Here is a 9,312-nt window from a genome sequence, read left to right as displayed (position 1 = left end):
TCATGTCACACGTCACTTTCATAATGTCGCTTTCAATGACAGAGTTCAGTGTCCATCCTTCACCTTTCAGTCACTCACATGCTCCAGCCTCTCTACATCTTTTTAACATTTCATAATTACCATTTTCATATCACATTTCAACTAATAGTTATAACTATAACTAATCTTATTTATAGATACATCTTCCACGTTTGTCACATAACACACTGGCTAAAAAGCATTGTTCCATACACGATCATTGTAAAAACAGTCTTGCATATATTTGCAGCATTAGTAGTATTTAGACTATTGTTTTATACTGTAGTATACATATTTATACAATATTTCATATTTCTATTTTTCCATATTTATTGTTGTTTTTATTGTTGTTATATATTGTAGTAACATTTTTATTTGTATTATAACTTATCTATGGAATATATATATATATATATATATATATATATATATATATATATATATAGATATAGATATAGTTGTATTCTAAAATTGAGCAGCTGCAACAGGTTACTTTAGATTAGTATCGACACATGTCAGTGAGGGAATTCGTGCTTCAGTAATCTTCTGGTGTTTCATGATGATTCAGGAGGGGGGGGGGGGGGGCTGATATGAAGCAAGAACAGTGCAACATGTTGGAGAAGGTGAACTCCAGGAAGTGGAACTTAACCTCCGGCAACTCCATCCCTCAATTTTGGCTCTCTGATTGGAAACCAGGATATGAAGGCATTCCTTTAGAGAAGTCCTGGTTCTCTTCCCAGGCTGGGTTTTGAGAGCTTGAGTGTGTGTGTGTGTGTGTGTGTGTGTGTGTGTGTGTGTGTGTGTGCTGTGTTGAGAACTGTTTTTTCTAACTCGTCATGCACTGATGTCTTAACGTGACACGTCAGTGCAACGTAAACATGTTAAACATCAAATGTTAAGTCTTTGCATGCAGAGCTGTTGTAATGTGTGATTGTGGTGAATTTATGTAATACTTGTCAACAAAAACCCGGTTTAATCCAGAAACACGCTGACATGCCATGGGGTCATATTGCGGTTTACTTCCAACTGACGGCAAACTGTTCAGTAACTGCACATGTCCTCCAACACAGTTGTCTTTGTCAGTGACAGCTGTGACCTGTTGCTTGTTCCAGTGAAGTAGCTTGAATTGGAAATGAATACTAATATTACGAATGAAAAATCTTTGCTTGTTCCAACACCTCATTGCTGCTGATCACCGTTTAGGGTTTTTACCAATTTCATCTATAAAAAAGGCAAATCAAATAAAGCACAGCAGTTTTAACCGACCCATCAATTTTTTTTTTTTTCACCCAGATTATTGACTTTTAAAACATCTGATTTTAACTCAGAAAAAACCCAGAGAAAAAGAACGAGTCCTTTATGTTTATACATAACGTTTATGAGACATATATTCAAACCCATGAAGTGTTTTTATGGCTGCACCTTCATATTAAATAGAAGTATTTAAGATGTGTTTAACACCACTGGTAAAAGTAAAACCTAATCCAGCAATGTAGACTGTTAACAGTGAACGTTTGGAAGACTGAGGCGTGATATCGTGCTGCTGGCGACGGTGACCCACAAGGTCAAGAGTGATTTTATATGATGGGCAGGTAAGCCCAATAGTTCAAGGTGAGTCATCAAAACTATTGTAATGTTTCACAGGAAGATACATTTTGATTTACAAATACTGAAAAAGTATTATTATTATGATTTATTATAATGAAAAATATTTTGATTAACACATGATTAGAACTTGGAAAATATCTTTTAAGTTCACTGTGTTTTTACTGCCTCACAATAATTTGAGGGTAAAATAAAATTGTTTGTCGTGTCAGTTCTATTACGTTACCTTTGCCATATAACTGTAACCTCAATCAGTTGAGTCTTTGTCTGAGCACATTGTGTTGCCATAACACTCATCAACTGTGGATTGCTCAAAGGAACACAGAAACATCCGCAGCCTGGATCCAGTCATGAGCACGTGTGAAATAGTGAATAACTACCAAACATTCCCTCGTTTGTCTGTTTGTCTATAGAAGACAAATCATTAGCACCAATTACGTAGATTAGGAACCGATTCATTCTTGTCACGTTTGCCCGGGGCCCCGGGTGATTTTGGCCTCTGAACAAAACAGGCAGAGGTGACAGAGGAGAGCACAGTGTTGTAGATTAATTGGTATTAAGTTAATTTGGGGTGTAGCTGGGAAGCCCCATTGGGTCAGGACCCTGGTATTGTGTCCACAGGTGATCCATCCTGGGAACTGAACCCTTGCTGACACACAGAGGAAGGCGCACAGCTTTCAAGGCATTAACAAAACCAACCCTTGGCTGCCACGGTAACCAACCAACACAATAGAGACAAAAAATACACCACAAGAATACTAACAGAGCACAGACAAACAGCAAACACCAACTAGTGTGAAACCCAACTCAATCCAGTGTTAAACTCGAGTTATATGTGTAATAGTTCATTTCATCAAGTCATGTTATGTCTGAGTATTGAAGTACAATGTAGGCTGCACGTTTCATATCCTTTCTTTGTCGTAAATGTACTTCACGATGGCTTAAGGTGTTGAGAGAGTAAGGAAGGTACTGACACGAGAGAAAAGAGATATTCTGTAAACTTGGCATTTCATTAACCTTATTATCTTGTGTGTGGTTAGACTGACGGTATCACAAGGTGCGCATTTCATTAAATGAATGATTGTCTGGTAGTAACAAGATCTCCTGATTCTCCTCATCAGTTTCCAGGATTTAAGAGTGACCCAGTTTATAGGGTTCTGCACGACAAACCTACAAACTACAAAACACAATGAGTGGAGAAACTAATGACTGCAGATGCTTCCATACAGTGTACGAGTCGTTACTAATAGTTCGATGAGTCTGAAAATGATGTGATGCTCTCCACCACCATCATCAAAACACCAAATATCCTTTGGAAGAATGGTGTTTATCCCTGAAGTAGTAGTTCTACATACTTAGAATGATTTAAAGCTGTTTGTAAAGCTCATGTGTCCCAACACCCCACTGAGACACCTTTTGTATTGAGCTTCAAAGTTCATTCAAAGTTCATTTCCTTTTGAAAGAGCCATTGACAAAAAGATCTTCCTTCAATGTCCATTTAGTATCTGTTCTGGAGCTCCATGTCTGCAGCTCCAAGTCTGCAGCTCCAAGTCTGCACATGTGCATTTAGGAAAAGTAAAAGTGTTGAGAGAAAAAGGAAAGATGATTAACTAATTAATGATTAAGATAATGAGTAGTAGGTTCACGTAACCAAAAAAAGTAAATTTAAAGTCTGACTGAAATGGAAATGAATATGTATAAATTAGGGCTGTCGAATTAGCACGTTAATTTTGATTAATTAATCACATAAAAAATAACTCGACAGAAAAATGTACGCAGATTAATCGCGCTCTTAGATGGTCCTTGACTCTTTACGTCACCGACGCGTCCACAGCAGCCTCGTCAACATCATGAAGCGGATGAGAAAACATTACTTGGACCAGTGAATGGAACGTTTACAATAATAAAGTCCCGGATGTAACTGTAGATGCTCCGTTCTGTGTGATTCCTGCAGAAAATAATGTTCGAACCATCGGAGAACTTCAAACCTGAAATATCACCTCAAAGCACTTAGCAGCTCGGAGCTAGCTAGCACCGCCGCTGATGCTAAAGTGAGCGACCCGTCTCGTCATCTCTCGATCCAGAGTTCAGACACAGAATGAGTCTGTCTACCTGAGACACATTAACAACTTCATCACCAAATTTATTGCAATGTACTGCAGGTGGTAGAGGACAGGGGGCTAACGGAGGCTTTACACATGGCGTCAAATGACTCAATATTTAAGCCGCTACAACATAGGCTATTGTTTATTGTGCAATGAAAGATGTTATGCCCGATTTGAAATTGTACTTTATGTCAAACTGATGGTCTGTGTTGTCTAAGATAATTGTAGCAAACAAGATATTGGAGAAATAGTATTGAAATAAAAGACATGTTGACCTTTAAGCTTATAATGCTACTCATTGATTCACTCATCGATTCACTCATCTTCCAAAATCTATTTGAATATTTTGAAATGCTTCTCACAGCAAATATTGATATATGCGATTAATTTAGATTAATTAATCACAAAGCTTGTAATTAATTAGATTAATTTTTTTAATCGCTTGACAGCCCTAGTATAAATACGTTAGTGTATGACCTCCTGAACAGGAGGCTATTAGCAGAAAGTCATTCTCACAGTTAGGAAAACTGTGTGCTCTCTCGCTGTCTTCTTATTGCCCTCAGTTGAAATCCTCTTCAGGTTGAAATTCATACATCACTAATACACTTAGAATATGTCTGTCTTGATTCAACAATATAGCAGAGGGTAGAGGAGAAATCTGATTACTGAACAGCTGCATTTAAACACTTTGTGGTCTCAGATTTCCTCCCTTAACCTGATTCCTCCAAATAATCTGATTGTCTTTTGTGCACACACACATGGGGACTGAATAACAGTCGTCTTCTTCATCATAAGGACACAACAATTACCCTGTTGTCCTGGATTAGGGGAAATACTAAAACCTCAAACTGAGGGTGAGACGCCATGCCCAATGGAAAAAGACAATGTTATCACACCACCACAGACCTCTACTTTAGAAACTTACTATCAGAGGAGGAACTGAGGAGGAGTGAGAGGGAGAGAGGGAGGGTGTGAGTGAGAGCAAACAAAGAGGAGAACTCTCAGTGCTGATCAGGCACTTTATCCAGGTCAGCATCAGAACGACCAACAGTGGAAGTCTTTCATCGGGTGAATGGACATATGGAAGGTGACTTGATCATTATAACGTGTGCCAGAGTGTTACCCAACAACCTACTGATTAACTGATCTGAAGTTCCAATCTGGAAAGTTGCACAGAATCCCAAAGTTTGTCCAAAACGCCAAATGCTCATCTGATGAATACAGGAAGTACTCACTTCAGGATATATATTGTAGCTTTTTCTCCGAGAGAGCTTATGCCAGGGTTGTGGAAATGAGACAAGACCTATTGACGAAACTCAGATTCAGGAGGAGCAATTTGAGTTAGGCTACATCCTGGTCGTGGCACCGTGGACCAGCCAGAGGGGTCATGGGAGGTTGTCCATCTAGTATATGTGTCTTTACGGATTTGGAGAAGTTTAAGATACCCTAGTGCAGGGTTCGGGAACCTATGGCTCTTTCGATGACACAATATGGCTCGCAGACAAATTTGAGCTGACATTTTTAGTAATCAAGTAATAAATAATTATACTCATTGTCATTTTAAAGTAAAACTTTTAGCAGCAGATTATTTTTTTTGTTCTCCCCTCTCCTTTCCTCCGCCCTTTGTCTGACTGTAGGTGTGTGCGCACATGTGTGTGTCGGCAGTGAAGCCTCGCCCTTCGCAGCTGGTGTCAAAACTCAATCACAGAGAGGGCCAACATTAAAAACTGGGACTACGTCGAGGGCCAAACACGGTCCACATTTATTGAACAGGATACACATATTGGATAAAGTGCAAAAAGATATGGAACATATTTAAGTCAACTGCAAACAGATTGCTGAGCAGTTACATTTTTATTTCTGAGCTGCAAAGTCGGCAAATGCGCTCAGTTGATCGGCAGATCACAGTCAGGAACAAGCGGTGGAGATGGTTTGTCAGTGTTTGGAAACACGTAGTGACCAAAGTTTCCTTCTGCATCAGAGTCTCCCACATACATGTCCGTGATCACACGGCCCTCAAGCTGCAGGTTTAACAGTGAGATGCTTCGTTATGTCGCACAAACAGGCCAGCTCACATCGTCCCAAAGATCTGTGGTGTATTTCCCTCTGCTTTCCAAAAACTGGCAGATTTCCTCACGCAACTCGAAAAATCTATTCAGCACTTTCCCTCGATTGAGCCATCGCACCGCCATGTTCAGAATGTATCTCCTCAGGAAAAGACTTACATTGACTCTTATAAAGTTTCCTGTCGGTGTTACGGTGCTTATTACATGTTCCATCTCCAGAGCTTTACAACACAGCGCTTCCTGGTGTGTGATGCAGTGATACACCGTCAGCTGCATCTTCTCCCGCATCCTGCCCACCAATCCACTCTTTTCACCACATCGCAGACTCTCCATCTGTCGTCAGTCCGGTCAGTTTGTCCAGGGACAGTTTCATTTCTCACACATTTAGATACTTCCTCAAATATGTATTTCCCCGTGGTTGTGCCATGCATTGATTTAATTACCAAAACCGGCGGGCCAGTTATGATAGACATATGATATTTTCTCGTGGCCGGATATAATTCCCTTGAGTATGACACCGGTGCAGTAGGCCTACACACTGAAACATGCTCATAAATTAGATAAATAACATAAGCGTTTAGTTTATTTAATAAAAGAGCACCTGTTCAATGAAACACTGATAGCACTTTTAGTACTCGGAGACGTGTTAAACTTAAAAATGCAGGCATAAAGTTGCATTCAATTTTATTAAATACATGGCTCTCAAGGACAGACATAAATAAATATTTGGCTTTTATGGCTCTCCCAGCCAAAAAGGTTCCCGACCCCTGCCCTAGTGCATAGGTCTTCAACAGGGGGTCCGCGACCCCCAGGGGGTCCACGGAGGTACTGCAGGGGGGTCACGAAATTGTTTGTAGATAAAGCAAAAAACAGACTGTTGTTGCTTAGTGCAGTGGTCCCCAACCACCAGTCTGTGTCTCTTGACACATGTCATGACCATAGGTCAAGACGCTCGTCTCAGTCACGTGATACTTTACTTCAACAAATTAAGCGAGTGGAAAATGAGTGGAAAACAATCATCAAAAGACCCAATGAGGAGACAGAAGAAGAGCCTACAACTTCCAAGAAAAAGAAAGCTGCATTTAAAAGACAATATCAGGAGTCCTACTTAAAATACGTGTTTATTGCTACAGGTGATTCTCATGCGCCGCTCTGCATAATACACAGGCTCGCAAATGAGGCAACGAAGCCTTCAAAACTGCCTCGGCACATGGAGACCAAGCACCCGGCATTAAAAGACAAGCCCTTGGAGTTTTTTGAAAGAAAAATACATGAACAAGAAGGACATAAACAATTACTGATGGCCACCACATCAACAAATGCAAGTGCACTGAGCATACTTAGTGACTAACCGTATTGCTAAGAGAAGAAACCTTTTACTATTGGTGAAGAATTTATACCCCTATATTGGACGGGCTCGTTGTAGAGACACAAGCTCAAGCCTCCCACTAATTCAGCATAATGGTGAATTTTATATGCACTTTATATTTGTTTTATGCCGGACGTATCATTTTATTCCATCATATTTATCCCCCCACACATTGAAGGCCGGTCTGTGAAAATATTGTCTTACATGAAACCGGTCCGTGGATCAAAAAAGGTTGGAGACCGCTGGCTTAGCGCATTCACGTTCCCTCCTCCGCTGTACTTCGTGAAGGGTGGCGACACACAACTAAAGTCAGAGCCTTAGTGGAGTAAGGGAGAGGGGAGAACTAAAATAAATCTGCACCACGCAACCCCGCAAATTTCGGTCTTTGTATAACTGGGAGAGGTGTGTCAGTCTTCTTGGCAGGAAGTCGAGTGCTCTCTCAGTGGCTGTTGGGCTCCGCCAGGGTTGTGACTTGTCACCGATTCTGCTTGTGATAATCATGGAGAGGATTCCAGCAAAGCTGACGAGTGGCGTGTCCGGTATGGTGCTTTCATCAAACCGTGAGCTCAAGTGCACACTGCAAAGCTTTGCAGCTGATTGTGAAGCAGCATAGATGAGGGTCAGCACCTTCAAGTCTGAGGCCATGGAACTTTGCAGGAAAACGAGTTTGGAGTCAGTCATGGAACCAAGTGAAGGAATCCAAGTATCTTAGGGACTTGCTGCAAGTTATTCATTCGCCTATGGGGGCAAAAATTGACATCTGCACGATTTGAAAATGACTTGAGCGAGAAATTTGCACGTACATGGGGCTTTATGAAAATCGTTTGGCAGTCAAATTTGAGCGAATCACACAAGGCAAAACTTTCGTCTGTGTCTGGACACACATAGATAGGGTAAGCTGCTCCGATGATGAGCATCCTGCATGCACTGCAATAAATGATCACATATTGAAATGTGAGCTTTATGGTTGTTCTCCATTATGGATTATGCATGAAGAACGTACACCCAACTACAGCAACTTCCCAATCCCTTTCATCCTCAGACATGCATCTGTGTTTTTTTTTGAGGGCGTGCCAATAAGGGGACTGGGCAGAAGGCCCACCAACACAACACAAAGCAGGAGAGCTGAATATGGCAGGAGCGATCGGGAAGAGGAATGATGAGGAAGAGAGGAGAAGAGGAGGACGAGCAGCAACATCCTTAGCATGGCAGTATTGGGAGTATGACCCAGTTACGCACAATGCCTCAAGGGTGGAAGTAAAGGGGACAGCCAATTGTGCAAACTCACTTACCAACACACACACAGTCATAGTCATGTTCTGCCGAGATTTTCACAAGTTCTATAGAAAAGGGCTAGGCCAAATACAACAAGCCTGGACATGCTGAGGTAAGGCAGCGACAGAGCCCGGCATGAGTCTGAGGCTTTCAGGCACGCAGAGCACGAGGCCAAGCAGTGACAGAAACATCTGAGGCCACACACCGTCAGTCTGGGCTTTTGCTTTCCGTGACCTACATTCACCGTGTTAGAAGAATTAAGGGTTTGCTGCAGACGTTTTCTCGTGACTGACAAGCAGGCACCGAGTCCTGTCTCCTTGTGTTTCTCTGCCCTGCGGTTTCCCCTCAGCTGAGCATGTTATGTATGCTGTATAAGAAGAGATGAAAGAGAAACTTGAGAGATAAAACTTGCAAAGCACAGTGGAATCACAAGAAGCGAGTCACTTTTCTGCAGGGTAAACCGGATTGAATTAATTAAAACAATGTGACGAAGCGCTCATCTCGACAAATGCAGAGGAGGAGGATGACAAAGCACTCTCCCTGACACTTCTCTCCCATCAATACCAAGAGGCATCAGTGTCACTGTCAGCAAGCGGTGGGCTGAATCGCTCTTTTGTCAGGACGTCAGATGTGAAACATGTTTGAGTAGGCTGCTGAGAGATCTGCCAGTAGGGCTGTTTTAAGGAGGCGTAACCCTGTGTGGTTTGGTTAACGTGCCAGATTGACTCCAAGCTGACACTCGGAGGGCCGATTCTCTCCCTTCAATCCTCATTTCTGCTGCTTTATTGTTATAAAAAGGGACAATGGTTGAGCACCGAACAAAAGGGGAGAGGAGAGATGACGGATGGCAAACGTTTCCTCAAGAGAGATGGAG

Source organism: Cottoperca gobio, chromosome 7 (assembly GCF_900634415.1).
Source record: "Cottoperca gobio chromosome 7, fCotGob3.1, whole genome shotgun sequence".
NCBI lineage: Eukaryota > Metazoa > Chordata > Actinopteri > Perciformes > Bovichtidae > Cottoperca > Cottoperca gobio.
This window is presented reverse-complemented; position numbering follows the sequence as displayed.